Raw genomic sequence first — 18,286 nt, 5'->3', positions numbered from 1 at the left:
GATGCACAGGCTGGGGCAGGCATTAAAAGGGAGCAGACCAGCTCACCTGTGGGCAGGCCAAGGGGGAGAAAGGACCTTCACCTGGCAGCTCCTTAGGAGGGCAGGAGCTCTCCCTCAACAACTGCCTCAATGTCCCTCCCTTAGGGAAGGCAGGACTTGTCCTGTTTTGCCCTCAGAAGGAGGCACCCCCCCGCCCCCGCATACTAACCCAGATTCTCTGAGTATGGTTTATGGACTGCCCCAGAATGGGAAAGACTTGGACCTCACCGGGCTGGAGGACCATGGTGTGAAAGGAGGAGAGAGCTGCCATGCCATGCCAGCCATGAAGTGTCACCAAGTGGTGATTTATCCCTCTCCACAGCTTCTTGTGACAGTTTGGGAACTTTGGACCAGAGTAGGGTGGTCAGAAGCGGTCCAGAGAGGGCCAATTTCTGGGCTTCTGTGTGTCAGATCCTTTGATGGTCCTCACAGGGGCCTGGGCCAAAGCCCAGTGGAGTGGGAGAGCCCGGGATTCCCTGTGAACCCCACCCCTCTATGTTTGAAGAGTCCAATCCCTGACCAGTAGAGGATGTTCCCAAGGAATGCTGTCCATCACAGATACCTTGATATGTAGCCTGTTGAACACACATATTGTCCACTTGCACCCAGCTTGCCAAATGATCCAGATGACACTGTATCAGTAACCTGCCCTCTTCATTACTTACCATTCCTGAACTTTTGTGCCATCTGCAAACCGTGTCAATGTAATATGCAGTGTCACTTTATCAGGATAATATACAAGGACACTGGCTGATGGATTAGAAACTAATTTGCATGGAAAAGGTCATTTCTTTTGAATTAGGACAGGTGTACTCTGTACAGCAAACTAGCCTTTACTATCACTCTTAAACCCCAGGCCATTATACCACTTACAGAAGACTGTGTTACATAGTGTAACATTACATACCACAACCTGAATGTAGGAAGCATTAAGCTAATCTAGCAGGATTTGTTCCCTAGATTTCAAGAAGGTGATGACTCTGGGCAATAAGTGCACAAAACCCTGGCTGGGAATTGGTTTACATGACAACCACTGGGTTTTTCCTCTACACAAATGAGTAAACCTCTCTCTCTGCAAGTCCCCATGCACAAAGTGCGGTCAACTAAAGCTTCTCTGTGCTCAGTCCCTAGACTGGGTCACGATCAGCTCGGGGTAAATCTTTCTCATTTGGAAGTTCTCATTTATGAAAGTCCTCCATGAAGGGTGTCACAGTTCAAAGTAACTGCGCCTATGTCTGCCCCCGCTACGCTCCAGCGACAAGCTCCTCGGCCATCATCTCTTTTGGGTGGAGACATGCGTCTCTAGCTCTCCTCACTGGGGTAGTTCCAAGTGGCACAGTTCATAAGAACGGCTGTACTGGGTCAGGTCAATGGTCCATCTAGCCCAGTGTCCCATCTTTTGACATTGCCCAGGGCTGGATGCTTTGCAGAACAGGACAATTAGCAAGTAATCCATCCCCTTCTCATCCAGTCCCAACTTCTGCCAGTCAGAGGTTTTGGGGCACCCATAGCCTGGGGTTGCATCCCTAACCCTCCAGACTTACAGCCATTAAAGGATGTATCCTCCATAAATTTACATAATTCCTTTTAACTCAATTATACTGGCAATGAGTTCCACAGGTTGTCTGTGTGTTGAGTGAAAAATACTTCCTTTTATTTGTTTTAAACTTGTTGCCTATTAATTTTATTGGGTGATCCCTGAGTCTTGTGTTCTGGGAAGAAGTAAATAGCACTTCCATATTCACTTGCTCCACATTCCTCATGATTGTATAGACCTCTATCATATCCTCGCTCAGCCAACTCCTCTCTAAGCTGAACCGTCAAAGCCTTCTTAATCTTTCCTCATAAAGACGCTGTTCCATACTCTTAATCATTTTTGTTTCCCTTCTCTGTACCTTTTTCCAGCCTTTAATTGCTACAATTCCCTCTGGAGGGGATTTTTTTTTAAATGCTGTTACATTACCTATCTGCCAATCATCTGCTAATGAGGCTGATTTAAGTGATAGGTTACATACCACAGTGAGTAGTTCTGCAATTTCGATTTTGAGTTCCTCCAGAGCTCTTGGGGGAATACCATCTGGTTCTGGTGACTTATTACTGTTTAATTCATCAAATTGTTCCAAAACCTCATCTGCTGATATCAGTCTGGTAGAGTTCCTCAGATTTGGTACCTAAAAATATGGCTCAAGTGTGAGACTCTCCCACACGTCCTCTTCAGTGACAACTGATTCAAAGAATTAATCTGGCTTCTCCACAACAGCCTTCTCTTCCTTGAGTGCTCCATTAGCGCTGCCCCACTGCTTGTTTAGCAGGTTTACTGCTTCTGAGGTACTTAAAAAAATTGTTTTTGTGTTTTTTTGCTAGTTACTCTTCAAATTATTTTGTGGCCTGTCTGCCTACACTGTGAATTCCCTGGCAAAGTCAGACAGGCCGACACAGGTGTGCTTTACTTTTCTCCTTAGAGACAGCAAACAATGTAATTGCCACAGTTAAGTTACCACACAGCTCTTTGTAAATAAGCACGTTTATTCCTAAGGGTAAAGCGTTACAGAGAAAGAATTTTAACAACAAAGAGTGAAGCCACACACCGGCTAATCAGCTTACTGGAGATCTCCCCAACTTCAACAAGGTCTCTGGCCAGTGACCAGTCTTCAAACCCCACCTGTGGTCAAAAGTTCATAACAACTGTTTCCTCAGAACAAGCACACTCGTGAATCTGAGCGTCACTCTTTTGTCCAGCCTCAGCCTTTGAAAGGCCTGGGAATAGGTAATCAGTCAGCCGTTTAGCACGTGCCTTTCACACTGATCATCATACCAGGCAACAGACACTCCACTTGGTTACACTTCTCTGACTCTCTTGTTCCCTTTGTATTCCTTTTCCTTCTTCTCTAGAAGAACTGTGCCAGCTGTAGTTTCCTCAGTAGTCAGTCTGATTACTCAGTTAAGCTTTCAGAATCAAACAGAGGCTGGCACTTACTTTTTCTATGGCTTTCACGGGCAAACCATATATCAAGTACTGCCAGAGCATATGTAATTGATGATCTTTTATATTATTTTGCATCTGTTCTTTTTCATGAATTGCAGTTTTATAGGCCTCCTCTCTTCTTTCAGCACAGAGCATTTCTCTTCCTTTTCATTTGTATGGAGAAATGATCAAGGTTCCCAGTCGTGCCATATCAAATGAATAAAGATGCATTCATCTCCATTTTCCCAGTGTGTTTCAAAATTGAAGTGAACTCCATTCTTTAAGAGTCTGCGAACACTGAGAAAACTTATTTTTTGCTTGCCTCTTTTTTCTGGAATTTTCCATTTGGCCTCTTATTTCTCCTCTTTGCTGTCTTAGTTTGGAGATTCAAGAAGCCAGGGACAACAGAGACAAGCAATGGCATTCTGGCCAAGTGGCTGCAACTTTATTAGCACCTTTTCATATCAGACAAGATACTTCTCAAAGTCAGCTGTTCTGGCAGTCATAAAAGGGGGAAAGGCAACAGCTGACCAGAGCTGTCACTCACCTTTTTTCTTCTTTTGTTTCTGAAATCAGGATGATCCTAATATCTCTCCACTCAGACAGGGTCCCCAACAGGCCTGAACTGTTCAAGTTCTAAACTTCACTCTCTAGTTACAGCAGGATGAGGATTACTTTCCCTCTGCATTGTGTGTCACTGTTGTGCAGCTACACTGCTTCATTCAAGAGACATCATCACTTTTCCAAGTGGAATCAGGAGTTCCTTGTGCAGACTGTGGCTTGCAAACATTGTTGGGATCCTTTGGCTGGATTTACTTCATTATTCAGTGAAGAATTTTTTCCTTAAAGGAAATCCACATGTGAGCATTGTAGCTAGTGTGTCTATTAGGCAGTTTGAACTTTTCCTTTTCACTCAGACTCTGCCATCTCAGGTAACTGGTGGTTAATAAACACACTTCTTATTTTCAAAAAGCAAAGTGCTGCCCCAATAATGAAGTATGAGAGTTTGTGTAGGTAGGTAAGGGTGGCCAGGTTGTCAACAACAGCCATAGAAGAACACTTCCACCACTGGGATGTTAATATGAAACCCATCACCATTGTACAAGTCGATATAGCTGAAGAGAAAGAGCAGAAAAGTAAAAGTCTTTGGCTTGTGAAAACCCTTTATAGCTGCTTTCATAGGGATAAATTGTATCCACTGGTGTATAAGGAACCCAGACAATCAGAGAATTATGTACTGGAATTTGCATAATGGTCATCTTACAGCTGGCGTAAATCCCTACCTTTTGGACAATAAAGAGAAAATAAAGACACAAAACAAGCAAGAGAAATATAGCAAGCCAAGCATTCTAAGAAATATAGTAATAGTTGAAGTCTAGACAAAAAAAATCAACTATGGTAATTCTGGTGACAACCTGGTGAAAACAGACTCTAGCATATTTGGCCAATGCTCAACTCCATCCATTGCCTGAGCACAGATGAGGAAAATGGCCAGTGTCACAGGGGAGAGCACCAAGGAGCAGACAATCATTGAATCAGGGCTATGTTTAGTAACCAGGATTGGAATCCCAGCGTGCTAGGCTTTACGTACACACACGGGCAGACATTATCCCTGCCCCCAACAGTTTAAACTAGGCCTCAAAATATCAAGATGGGAAGACATTGGAACAGTCATGTCAGTTTCAGAGTGGTGGCTGTGTTAGTCTGTATCAGCAAAAACAACGAGGAGTCCTTGTGGCACTTTAGAGACTAACACATTTATTTGGAAATAAACTTTCATGGGCTAAAACCCACTTCATCAGATGCATGAAACTGGAGTGGAACCTGCTTTCTGAGTCTCCACATACCTCTGCTGTCAACAAACATCTGCGTCTTCCACTGGGAAAGTGTCTCCTTTTCTTCCAGTGCTAACGTACAGTTTCAATGGCAACCTACTGCTGCAATCAAGTAGCCGAAGTGCCAGAGGTCTGTACAGGGCATCCGGAATGCAAGCGTAATGCAGCTCCCTAGTGCATATGGTATTATCTTTGGTCATATACTATTTTCTCTACAGGATGCCTGCTTCAGTGGATCTGTCTACACCACAGCAGGCCTGGGCCAGCTGACTTGGCTAAGGGGCTCAGACTGTGGGGCTGTTTAATTGCTCTGTAGACATTTGGGCTCAGGCTGGAGCCTGGACTCTAGGACCTGTGAGGTAGGAGGGTCTCAGATCTCGGGCTGGAGCCCAGGCCAGAATGTCTACACCACAGTTAGACAGCCCCGCAGCCTGAGCCCTGTCAGCCCCTCAGCTGTCATGAGCCAGCTGCGGGTTTTTAATTGCAGTGTAGACACAGGGCCGGCGCTTCCATTTAGGTGACCTAGGCAATCGCCTAGGGCGCCAGGATTATTGGGTGGCAGCATTTTGCCAAGGGGGTGGCAGGCAGCTCCGGTGGACCTCCCACAGGCATGCCTGCGGCAGCTCCACCAGAGCCACAGGACCAGCGGACCCTCCGCAGGAACGCCTGCGGCAGATCCACCGGAGCCGTGGAAGCAGCATGGGACGGCGAAATGGCCGTGCGCCTAGGGCGCCAAAAGCACTGGCGCCAGTCCTGTGTAGACATACCCATTCAGTGCTCACGATGGACCTGCCTCAAGGGGGAATCAAGGGTTTGCAGTAATAATCATAATATTAATAATAATATATGGAGAGATACCTATCTCATAGAGCTGGAAGGGACCCTGAAGGGTCATTGAGTCCAGCCCCCTGCCTTCACTAGCAGGACCAAGTACTGATTTTGCCCCAGCTCCCTAGGTGGCCCCCTCAGTGGCCCCCCAGTGAAGAAGGCTGCTGTCTCTAGGACCCCTGTCATAAGATATAATTCCCAAATCTAAACCTTAGCATCCAAAATTTGGGTACCTGCATGAATTCCTCTAAGCTTAATTACCAGCTTAGATCTGATACGCTGCCACCAATCAAAACTCTGAGTGTTTGATAAACTCTGGTCTCCCCAAAACCTTCCCTGGGGACCCCCAAGACCCAGATCCCCTGCATCTTAACACAGGGAAAGTAAACTCTTTCCCTCACTAGTGCCACTCCTAGGCTTCCCCTCCCTGGGTTCCCCTAGAAGATCCTGTGCTTAAAACTCCATGACACACACCGAACGGTTTTTTCCTCCCTCTTCCCCTGAGGCAGTTACAGATTCACGCTCCGTAAATCTAACACAAGAGATCCCCCTCCCTCATTCTCAGCCTTAACCAGAGAAAAAATCAATCAGATCTTAAAAAGAAATCTTTTAATAGAAGAAAGGAAAAAGTAAAGAATTATCTCTGTACTTCAAGATGTAAATAACAGGGTCCTTTAGCTTACAGACACAGAAGAACTTTTCCCACAGTACCAATACAAATCAAAATATTCCCAGCAACTACACATATAAAAGTTAACCAGCCAGATCCACAATTGCAAACAGAGTAAAACAATTATAAAGAATAATCGCCTGTTCTTACTTACTATTTGAACAGAAACTTAGAGAGCCTGTAGTAATGTCTGGTCTCTCTCAGACCCCCTGAGAGAAGAACACACACAACGGACAAAGAACACACACAAAAACTTCCCTGCACCCAGGTTTAAAAGTATCTTGTCTCCTGGTTGGTTTTCTGGTCAGCTGTTCCAGTTCCCTGCTTGTAACCCTTTACAGGTAGAAGAGACATTAACCCTTAACAATCTGTTTATGACAACCCCTGTTTCATTTGTTGTACAATTTGGAAGGAGGCGAGGGATTGCAGGCAGAGAAGGAAGGGTCTCATGGTGGTTAAATGCTGCCTGGTGCACTGGATTCCATCCCTACTGCTACCCCAGAAGCCCAGATCCACACAGAGGCAATGCTGCAATGCCTAACTTTTAGACAGCTGGAAAATCACAGCCCACAATGTGAGCCGCAAAGTCTCAGTTAAATGACAAGGGACCTTGTATGATAAATGGAGGAAACAGGCACCTAAGAGCAGTGATCCACAGGCAGGAACCCTCCCCTACAGACAGGCACAGAAAGTCATTGGCAAGAACCATGGGGGTGGGGATTAGCCCGGTGGTTAGAGCACTCACTGGGTATGGGTGGGAGCAAGATTCAGCTTCCAGCCCTCGCTTGGTGGAGAGGAGGATTTGAACAGAGTCTGATCCCTCTGCAGCGAGTGCCAAACCACTAGCTCTGGGCTAAAGAATGAAAGTGGGACCAGACCCAGGATGTCCCACCTCCAATGTGCCCCAGCTACCAGGCTTACAGAGTCGCTCTCACTCTCCTTTCAGGGGCAATGACGACGGGAACGGCATAGGCAGGAGAGTTAGCACGAGCCCTGTACCACAGCAGCCTGTAGCTCAGGGGTTAGGACACTCGCCCAAGACGTGAAAGGCCCTTGCTTAATGTGGCAGAGCTGAAATGAGTCTAGGGGGCGGAGGGATCACTCGGTTTGAGCATTGGCCTGCTAAATCCAGGGTTGTGAGTTCAATCCTTGAGGGGGCCGTTTAGGGAGCTGGAGCAAAAATCTGTCTGGGGATTGGTCCTGCTTTGAGCAGGGGGTTGGACTAGATGATCTCCTGAGGTCCCTTCCAACCCTGATATTCTATGATTCAGGTCTCCCATAGGTATAGTGAATGCTCTAACCACCAGCCTACCAGTTCTAAGCAAGGGGCCACTGCTAGCATTTGAGTGGGGCCCAGCCCCCTAGTTGTGCACAGAACACCCTCACCAGATCAGGCCCCTGCGGGCAAGATGGGTGTCCCCCACCTGTCTTCCCTTGGTTTGAGGGTTGCCCTGGGGTTTAGGTGGGAACGAGGCATCTGGGTGCTAGGTGAAGGCTGCGGTGTGCACACCCAGGGGCAGAACCTTACTCAGCGAGGGAAATTTCACTGCAAAAACTTCCACACTGAGAGAGTGTAGGCACCTCCAGGAGTTGGTGGCAGCCAGCCAGGAGGTTTGTGCATTACAGTGGTTCCTAAAACTGGGACTTAGGCATCTGTGAAATAGGGGAAATACGCCCCCTCTGTTGCACAGGGTTCCTATGGAGATGAACTCATTAGTGTTTGTGAAGTGCCCAGGTGCTCTGGTGATGAGAGCCATGAGGACATTAATAATTGTGTCTTCCGAGCAGGGTTTGAATAGTGAGCAGTAAATCCCAAGTGGGGCCAGTGATGATACTGAAGAGCTGCTCATTCATTTGGCATCATCCATCCCAGGTACTGAATGAGGCAGGGTCCCTGTGGAAACAAAATTATATACGATCATGTAATTCCAGACTGCACTATAATGCATGCACACAAGGGGGGCAACTTAAATTATTTCTGGCATTTCCTAACTTTGAAATGCTTGGCTTTGCCACCTTCATGCTTTATAACATGTGAGTGTGTGTGAGAGAGAAATACACAGACCCAGAGAGATTGCCTTATTTACTATTAAATTGATTAGAGGTTATTCTAAATAGAGAATTTTTAGATTAGAACTGATCAGGAATTGGCCACCCAAATTATTTTTGATGGAAAATATGTGTTCCCCAAAATCAATTTTTTTGGGGGGGAGGGAATATTTTTTGCCTATATTTTTGATTTCCTGTCAGAAAAACTGAAACTATATTTATTTGGGATTGGTTTGACGCAAATCAGAACCTTTTGCTTTGTTGAATTGAATGAAAACATTTCATTTTGAGTCAGTTTAACATTAAAATGCATCTCTCTACAGTACCACAGTTCCTCAAAAGACTTGTATCTTAGGTGCTTCATGCCCCCATCCTCTCCTATGGGCTCAGGTCTTTGGTCAGATTAAATCTCCCTTTATGCACTGCAGTTTCCCTCCAACCGAGCCACATGGTGCATCATGGGAAATATGAGTTAGGCTCCCTGGCTGGACTGTGGGGAAGAATAAGGTCATGAAACACAGAATTATAACGTGCACCTGAGGCAGATGTCACTGAATATCAGACTGACTGAAAACGTTTTGATTTAGTTCAATGCATTTAAGTTACATTTACAAATCAAAACTTTTTGGAAATTTTCATTCCACATTTATACTCTGACTTTTTGTCCTGATTTGGGATAAAAACAAATGTTGAAATATCAAAATATTCAGCAGGTTAAAAATTCTGGGTTTTTTCTCTCAGCTTTACTATATTTAACTTAATTAATCTACTGTTCAGATTAATGACAGCAGCGCAGTTAGCAGGCTAGCATTGATAATGAACCACTGGCCTCTTCCTGAATTTTACATAATAAAAATATTCTGTCTTCTATGTTCCCAATCTGCAACAGGTATTCTGTGCAATGGAAATAATTTATTCTGGCTTACATGCTGTTTTTTTTACGATTCAAAGACCAGTGGACTTGACTCTCTTATGGAAAACGTCTGCTTTTTAAGCATGCAAATTCACATCACAATCTCAGTCATGGAATTTAAATACAAGATCTAGGGAACCACCCACTTTTCACGCAGACAAAATGGGATTTTTTTTTTTACGGCTTTCTTTTCTGAGCAAATTGTACAGCAGAGTCGTAATTACACAGTGCTGCTTCTGTTCTCTGTGCAGTGGACAGAAATTGGTCATTGTATGCATAATTTACAATATTCTGCAAAAGTCAATATATCATTAAGATGAGGAAAAGATGAAGGAAATTTCTATATTATGAAAATTGAGCACATTAGACTATGCAGTATGAATCTCATTACACTGCACGTCGCAAACTGTGCTGGGAACAAACTTGTTGACATAGATGTATAGGTTTTATGTGCAGAAAAAAATATAAATAACATTGTTTTCAATTGCAATTTGAAATTTAAAGATGCAGTTACAGGGAGGATATCACACCTGATTATTTGTTTGTAGTTGTTGCTAATTCATAGCTAAAGATACACTGAACACTGCTTTCACATCACAACCACCTCACAAATGGCACTAGTAGCCTAATGAAAATGTACACGGACCCCACTACTGTATGTTTGAAAGCTCGGTATGGGTACCTGGCATGAAACCCACTGCGGAGTGTGCCACACAGGTCTCTCTCTGTGCTGATCCAAAGAGGATATGGGTTGTTCCAGTCCCAGATAACCAGCCTTGGCTGTTTAGTTCACACTGTAGCAACTCATACATCTAGCTCTGGAAATCTCCAGTTCAGCCAACAGTGTTTCTTCCACCAGCTCATGTCACAGGATGTGCTGACTGCAGAATTCTCTCTGGAAAAGGCATAGCTTAGTGGCCTCAGCATGATCTTTGGAATATCAAGCTTTCAAATTGCAGCAAGGACCAACCTTCCAAGTACAATAACTCCCTGAATTATTATAATAAACTCTCCATGTGTGGGGGGGTGTCTTCCCAAGCTCAATTTACATCTGTGAGTGCACTTTTGTAAGTCTAGAAATTTGCCTTTTCTTGACCAAAGTGCCGTCTTTCCCAGCAGTTGGGACCAGACCAGTTGTTATCCTGCTTCTGAGAGGTGGTTGCATTCCTGGGCACTGAATGTATTTAGGGACAAGTTCTGCACTCCTGACTAGACAAAACCCCGCGAAATTGCCACTAAAGACTGAGTGAAGAAAGCACCTCTTGGGCCATGGTTTTCAAAGTGTTTTTAGTTCCTGCAGATTGAAAGATGCTCTGTACAGATCAATACGAGTGTCTCACTCAGTGAAGAATTGCAGTTTGCCACTGGGATAGTACAGTTCTGTCTAGGGACAATTATGTTTTCTTTGACGTGGACCAGATGGTTCTGTGCTCAGACACTATGGCCTGCCTAACCATGAGGGTAAAGCTCCAGCTTTCTTGGTGGCCAGTCTAAGAGTGGGGCACAAATCTGTCACCAATTGGGGAAAATGTCTATTCTGTATGATCCTGGTTCCCTGGTGAGTTTGGCGTTGTCCCCTGCCGGAATACATGTAGTTCAACCAAAGAAAGCTAGCCAGGAGGTTGTTAAGGAACCCAGGTTGGATAAAACAGTGACACAGATCAGAGCCTCTCAGGTTCCCAACTTCAAAGGAGTCAAGACAACAGTGCCTGAGCCACCAGTTTGAGGAAGAAACAATTTTGATGGCACCATTCCTAGTCAGATATTTTTCTCTGTCCCTCAGGGGTCAAAGAAAGAGCCATTGCCAATAAAAGGGGGCTGTTGGCCAGGTGGCTGCTAATACTCAGGCTGACTGACTGAGGGTTAGGCAAGCTGTAACTTGATGCCCAGAGATAACACAGAGTCATGCCTACCTAGACTAATAGACGTTTTGGAGCATGAGCTTTCGTGGGTGTATACCCACTTTGTCGGATGCATGTCATCTGACGAAGTGGGTATTCACCCACAAAAGCTCATGCTCCAATACATCTGTTAGTCTATAAGGTGCCACAGGACTCTTTGCTGCTTTTACAGATCCAGGCTAACACAGCTACCCCTCTGATATTTGATGCCTACCTAGGGGCTGGAGGGAATGCCAGGCATAGGCCAGACTATGGACACATATTTTTTTGTTATTTTAAATCCACTTCTCTAAGTTCTTGTGTCATTTGGGCAAAATAAATCATATTCTGTTTTGGACAAACTGCTTCCCTGTCCCTGAATGTTGTTCCTGACCCCAGGTTCCTGACAAACGATTCTGGCAGGGTCCAAGCCAAGTTGCACCTGCTAGGTACCATATTTGGTACCCAGGGAGAATAACCTGGAAATGCAGTTGGAGAGTGATTGGATAGTGTGATCCCATCCCAAAGAGAAGTGGAGGCACAAGCTTGCCACTTGAAAGGGGTGCGCTCATGGGCCTAGAGAAAGGTATCACAAGGGTCAGTTTGCCCAGGCAAGATGAGAGACCTCCCCCAGGAACTAAGGACCATTGCAAACATCACCACCTTCCACTCCTAATACAAGGCACACTTCTTTGGCTTGCCTCCTCTGATAACACAGAGCAGTGTGTACATGTAAACCCACAAACAAAACCCTCCACTACACACACTGTTCTCCTGAGGAGATGAGGAGAGAAAGAACGTACCACATGTAACAGATGTTAGTTGTGTCACTTAATGCATGACTGGAAGGCTCTCAGATACTGCACTGATGAGGATGGTAAAGGAGCAGAATACTCAAAGTCCTTATTAACTTCAGCTGGAGTTGGAAAAGCCCATAGTTTTCCTGATTTATTTCTATTTCTGATTTAGCAGCCAAAGGTGAGAAAAGCATGAAACTGCTTGCTCATGCAGTGCTTCCATCAAAACACATTTCATACCGAATAGTACATCAACAATGAAAGGTGTCAATGTGCAGCAAGCAGCCATACTATTCAACCCCACTCCTCCTTTTTTCATTCCTACCAGTAATCAAGCTGTTGAGAGTATGATCACAATCAGAACTGTCGCTGTGTAAAAATGGTACCACCGTACTCGTCATAACTGCTCCAAGGGTTGAGCCACATCTGCTGCACTGGCAAACATGTTTTTACTATTGCTAGCACCGGGAAGGGCCAACACAGCTGTGGTACAGTGAGCTGGATTCTACCTTGCACATAATCAAAACAATTGCTAGCCAACTTCAGTTTGCAGAATTGTCTGTCAGCAATGCAGGGCAGGAAGCACACAGACGTCTTTGGATCTCTGGTGAAGTTTGCTGCTTTATCATTGAGAGAAAAAGCTTGTTTTGTCTTGAAAATTGAACAATTTTGGTCTGCAATTCATTGAGTGTGAGTGAATATGGAAGCCCCACAATGTCCTGTCTACTGTTACCTGGCAGTAACTGACTGCACTTTCAGAACATAGACTTACTGAGCTTAAAAAAACCCAACCAAACAAAAAAACAAAACAAAAAAGAAACTTGCAACTGCTCCATGTGGCAGCATTCTGCATCTTGGCATCAGTGCCTGCTTCGTGGGCCTAAAACATCCATCACCTAAAAAAGTGTCAACAATCTGATAGATTTTAAAGAAACAGACAGAAAGTGGAAGGGTAAAGGTTCATTTACAGATGTAGGAAGACAGGGAGAGCATGCAGGGTCATTGTCTCAGCTCCAGCCCTGCTCCTGCACTCACTTATCCCCTTGAGTAGATCCACTGAACTCAGTAGGATGACTCACATAGCCTGGGCCTGTCTTACGCCAGTGGCACTCAAGCTTTGCCCATTTGGATTGTTCTAAAGCTGGTTTAGTCAATGTCATGACGATAGAAAATGCAATTGGTCAGATCCTCTTCTGTATGCTCCTCTTTTCTAGCTATCATAGAATATCAGGGTTGGAAGGGACCTCAGGAAGTATCTAGTCCAACCCCCTGCTCAAAGCAGGACCAATCCCCAGACAGATTTTTTGCTCCAGATCCCTAAATGGCCCCCTCAAGGATTGAACTCATAATGCTGGGTTTAGTAAGCCCGTGCTCAAACCACTGAGCTATGACTTTCCCTAACCTTTGCATATGGCCTTGGGACTTCTGAAAGGCCATCAGCTTAGACACTCTACCTTGTCCAACTCTTCAGTTTCTTGCCCATATGGTAAGAAAGGACCCAGTACATACTACGTAATCTTAGCAGTGCTATAATAGTCTTCGAAGATAAATGCCATGATATCATCATGACATTTTGCAGGCTATGAGTCACTGTAACAGTGACACTCTTTCTGGCTGGAGCCTACAATGTGTTAAGCAAATGTCTCTGGTTGATCCTTTGCTTTTATCTAATATTTTAAACACCCAGATTGGTTAAAAAAATCTGCAAATTATATTACATCCATTTCAATTGTGTTTACACTGTTGGTATTAAATTGCTAAATAAATCATGCTACAGGAAGCAAATTTACCAATCCAAATGATGTATCTTAATTCATATTTAATTCATATAATATATTTAATCTAGAAAAATCTACCATATTGTAACCTAAGAAACAGTGAAAAATGACAGTCATAATTAAGATTAAAAGTTAAATCTATACTAATAAATGTTAAATTTAGTTTTAAGCGACTCAGTAAATCATACTGCAGTAATATAATATATTTACCAAAATAAAGTACAGTAATAAGGAGCCCAATCCTTGGGCCCTTTAACTCCCATTGACTTTTTAATGAGGCAAAATGTACATTTGAACACAGTTTAATTTTCTCAGAGTGCTAGTGGAGGAAGTTAATTACTGAGTTTGAAAAGAGATTGCCCAGCAATGGTAAAATGTTTCAAGCAAAATGTAGCTGGTTTTGCTGTTGTATGTGAGCGGTAGCTGAACTGAAGCAAACCTTACCAAAGGCACTGTTGAAATGATTGTAGTCAAATGATGCCATTCTTACAATCAGTAGTACACTGCTAGGGTTTGAGCTAATAAATACAGAAAAGAGTGATATGTTCTTATGTCAAGAGCCTTTAATTTAAGGATCATTATACTGCTCTTTCATTACAGACTATAATGGCTTACAAGGAGACATGACAATGTGTTGCAATGTCAGTAATAAATAATAATATTTTGTCAAGACTCATTGTCCCCCCACCCAAAAAGAAACAGGTTTCAGTACTAGAGACTCTATCGATTGCCTACATATGACATAGGCACGGATCCTGCAGCCTGGGCTGATATGAGAAATGGCCACACCGAGAAGTATCCAAGTCATTAACAAATTCTGAACTAACTCGTTACAACACTAACCTCAATGGGTCCAGACCTGTGGTCATGCTCTTTTGTGACAATAATCCATGCACTAGGGAGGCCAAATCTGAGTGTTAAAGGTTCTCTGACACAACCTCAACAGCCTCCTTCTCCTTCTTACAACTGCCCAATATAAGCCTGAATCAAATTGCTCAGAATTTGCAGCTCATCATAATGTTTAGGATACACACCATCTCCACTTAAGAGACACTCCAGAAACATTGAGTTTGTAAAATACATAATTCAAGCCAGCCATTCAATTCACCATGAAACCAGCAGCCCTGGGGCTCACTTTGGATTCCTAAAAGCTTTTTGCTCCAGGGTTTCAGCTGGGTACCAGCAGGGGTCAGGAAGGGATACCCCCAACGTTTTCTTGGTCATTTTTAAAATCTCTTTCCTCAGTGATGGCCCTGGCTGGAGACGTGACATTGTACTGGGTGGGGCAGGGCTCTGAGGTGGTACCGAGCAGGCTTTCTCTCAGGTGCTTGGCTGGCTGGTTGTTGCTGAGCCACTCAGGGTCTAACTCATTGCCATAGCTGGGTTTAGGAAGGAATTTTCCCCCAGGTCAGACTGGCAGTGACCTGGACAGGATTTCATCTTCCTCTGCAGGGTGGGGTACAGGTTACTTGCCAGGATTATTTGGCTGTATCCCTATTCCTGCCATTGCAGGGTTCTGCAGAAATGGTGCACCTCAGTCCCTCCTATTCTTTACCTGTGACATATCATCGCCTGTGAGAGATAACACAATGGTCTCATTTTGGCAGCTGGATTTAGTGTGGGGGGGCTGGGTAGTGTTACTGCATGTGCTATGCTGGAGGTCAGACCAGATGGTCTGATGGTTGCTTCTGGCCTTAAACTCCATAACTGGCTGGGATTTTTGGAGTTTGTTCACAATTCAAACTGGTTCAGCAAGCGTTTTACACCAGTACGTTTCACTCTGTGTGACCGACTTGTGAAGTGCCCAAGCATTCGCTATGTGTGATTCACTCTTCCACTGTGTGATTGGGCAGGAACCCGACCCATGGGAGCTATGGGGGTGACACCTGCAGGCACGAGGGCAGCACGTGGAGTCTCCCTGGCCGCCCATGTGCGTGGCAGACTCAAGGACATGGCAGCCGCTTCCTGGAGCCACCCGGAGTTAGGAAAGGCAGGGAGCCTGCCTTATATACAAGCCCCCACTGTGCCATCGATTGGACTTTTAGTGGAACAAATGGCAGTGCTGACCGGAGCCACCAGGGTCTATTTTTGACTGGGAGTTCCGGTTGAAAACTGGAGGCATGGGAACTCTACCCCACACCACCCCCCCGCTGGGGGGTACTGAGCTGTGTTTGCAGGATTCAGGGTGACTGACCGTGTGCCTGTCTGAGGATCAGGAAGGGATTTTTTCTGCTGGGATAAACTGGCAGGGACTAGAGGGTTTTCACCTCCCTCGCAGCATGGTGGAGGCCCAGCTCTGGTACGGAGGGGTAAAAATTGGAAGGCAAATGTTAGGAGTAACAAGAGAACGTTGAGTTCATCATCATTTGTGGCTAGTCTCCCATAGAATCATAGAATCTCAGGGTTGGAAGGGATCTCACGAGGTATCTAGTCCCACCCCCCACTCAAAGCAGGGCCTGTTCCCAACTAAATCATCCCAGCCAGGGCTTTGTCAAGCCTGACTTTAAAAAACCTCTAAGGAAGGAGTTTCCACCACCTCTCTAGGGAACCCAGTCCAGTGCTTCACCACTCTCTTAGTGAAAAAGATTTTTCTTAATATCTGACCTAAACCTCCCCCACTGCAACTTGAGACCATTACGCCTTGTTCTGTGATCTGCTACCACTGACAACAGTCTAGACCCATCCTCTTTGGAACCCCCTTTCAGGTAGTTGAAAGCAGCTATCAAATCCCCCCTCAGTCTTCTCTTCTGCAGACTAAACAATCCCAGTTCCCTCAGCCTCTCCTCATAAGTCATGTGCTCCAGCCCCTAATCATTTTGTTGCCCCTCCGCTGGACTCTTTCCAGTTTGTTCGCGACAATCCTTCTGTAGTGTGGAGCCCAAACTGGACACAGTAAACTCCCAGATGAAGGCCTCACTAATGTAAATAGATGGGAATGATCACATCTCTTCGATTTGCTGGTTTTCCCTACTATATACAGCCCAACACATGCCGTAGCCTTCTTGGCCACAAAGGGCACACCTGCCTGACTCATACCAGCTTCCTTCGTCTAACTGTAACCCCTAGGTCCTTTCGAGCAGAATGCTCCTTGGCCATCGGATCCCTAGAGTCTGTAAGACAGTGCATGGATTCTGCCCGTCTAATGCAGGACTTTGCACCGTCCTTGTTGAAACCTCATCAGCTTTCTGTCTTTTGCCCAATCCTCTCCCACTTTTGGTGCCTGCACCTGTGTTAGGGCTGGTATAATAAAAGAGCCTCTATCCTTCGTCTTCGCTGGATTAACAACCACCAAGTGAACTTTATTTACAGTGTCATGCAGTTCTCCATCTCTCAACATCTAGTGCCCCACAGACCTCCCAGGGCCGCGCTGGCCCTTGAAGGCCTTCCCTCTTTGGAAGGAGATAGTGATATGTACCCCTGTCATTGGTATATATTCCCAATTGAACCTGGCGGCCAAAATATGGGTACCACATGAAATCCCTCTAAGCTTAATTGACCAGCTTAGTCTGAATAGGGCTGCCACCAATACAGGATTCTGAGTACAGTGAATAAACTCGGGTCTGCCCAAAACGCTTCCCGGAACCCCAAAGAACCCAGATTCCTTGAGTCTGCACAACATAAGGGAAAGAACGATTTCCCTCCCTTCTCTTTACTCCTCCCAGATCTTCTTGCCTGGTAGCAGCAGGTAGATTACCATGCTTCTAACTCCTGAAACACAACAACACAGAGAGATCAGGTTGACTCCTCGCTGATACCTTCTCCCCTCACCCAGAGCAATAGATTCCCAGCCCGAACTCTAACACAAAGAGGAAAATTACCTTCCCTCCCGTCAATTCCTATGGGGAATGACACGAACTCAATGACCGTTAAGCATTAACAAGGATAAAAAAATCAATTAGGTCTTTTAAAAAAGAAAGTTTTTAAATAAAGACAAAAAGAGTAAAAGATAATCTCTGTAAATTTAAGGTGTAATATACATGGGTTTTCAGCTTATAGAAAATGGATAAACAGCTCTTACAGAAAATGCAAATTTAAAATATTTCCAGCATAACTACACATTTGCAAATACAAGAAAGAAAATTTAAAAGCTTTCTACCATTGTACTTACAAAATTGGAAACAGAAGACTGAGAGCCTGAGATACATGTGCACTTCTCAGGCCCAGAAAACAACAGACCAAGAAGCAAAGGACCCACACCACAACTTCCCTCCACCCAGATTTGAAAGTATCTTGTTTCCTGATTGGTCCTCTGGTCAGGTGTTGTTCGTTAACCCTTTCCAGGTGAAAGAGACATTAACCCTTAGCTATCTGTTTATGACACACCCTCCTGTCTCCTCCCAGTCTAGCCTCCTCGCTGAGGTGTGTTCAGGGTTTTATCACTCTCCTGCGCCTCAGCCCAGCTGTCAGCACTCAGCTCAGCATGTTCCTCTGAGCCAGCCCAGATTAGGGTTTGCAGCTGGGCTCATGCTGAATACTCATGTCTCTACCCTGGCCTCCTGGCCAGCGAGCAGACTGCAGCCAGCATTTTGGAA

This window comes from Chelonoidis abingdonii, chromosome 4 (assembly GCF_003597395.2).
Source record: "Chelonoidis abingdonii isolate Lonesome George chromosome 4, CheloAbing_2.0, whole genome shotgun sequence".
NCBI lineage: Eukaryota > Metazoa > Chordata > Testudines > Testudinidae > Chelonoidis > Chelonoidis abingdonii.
This window is presented reverse-complemented; position numbering follows the sequence as displayed.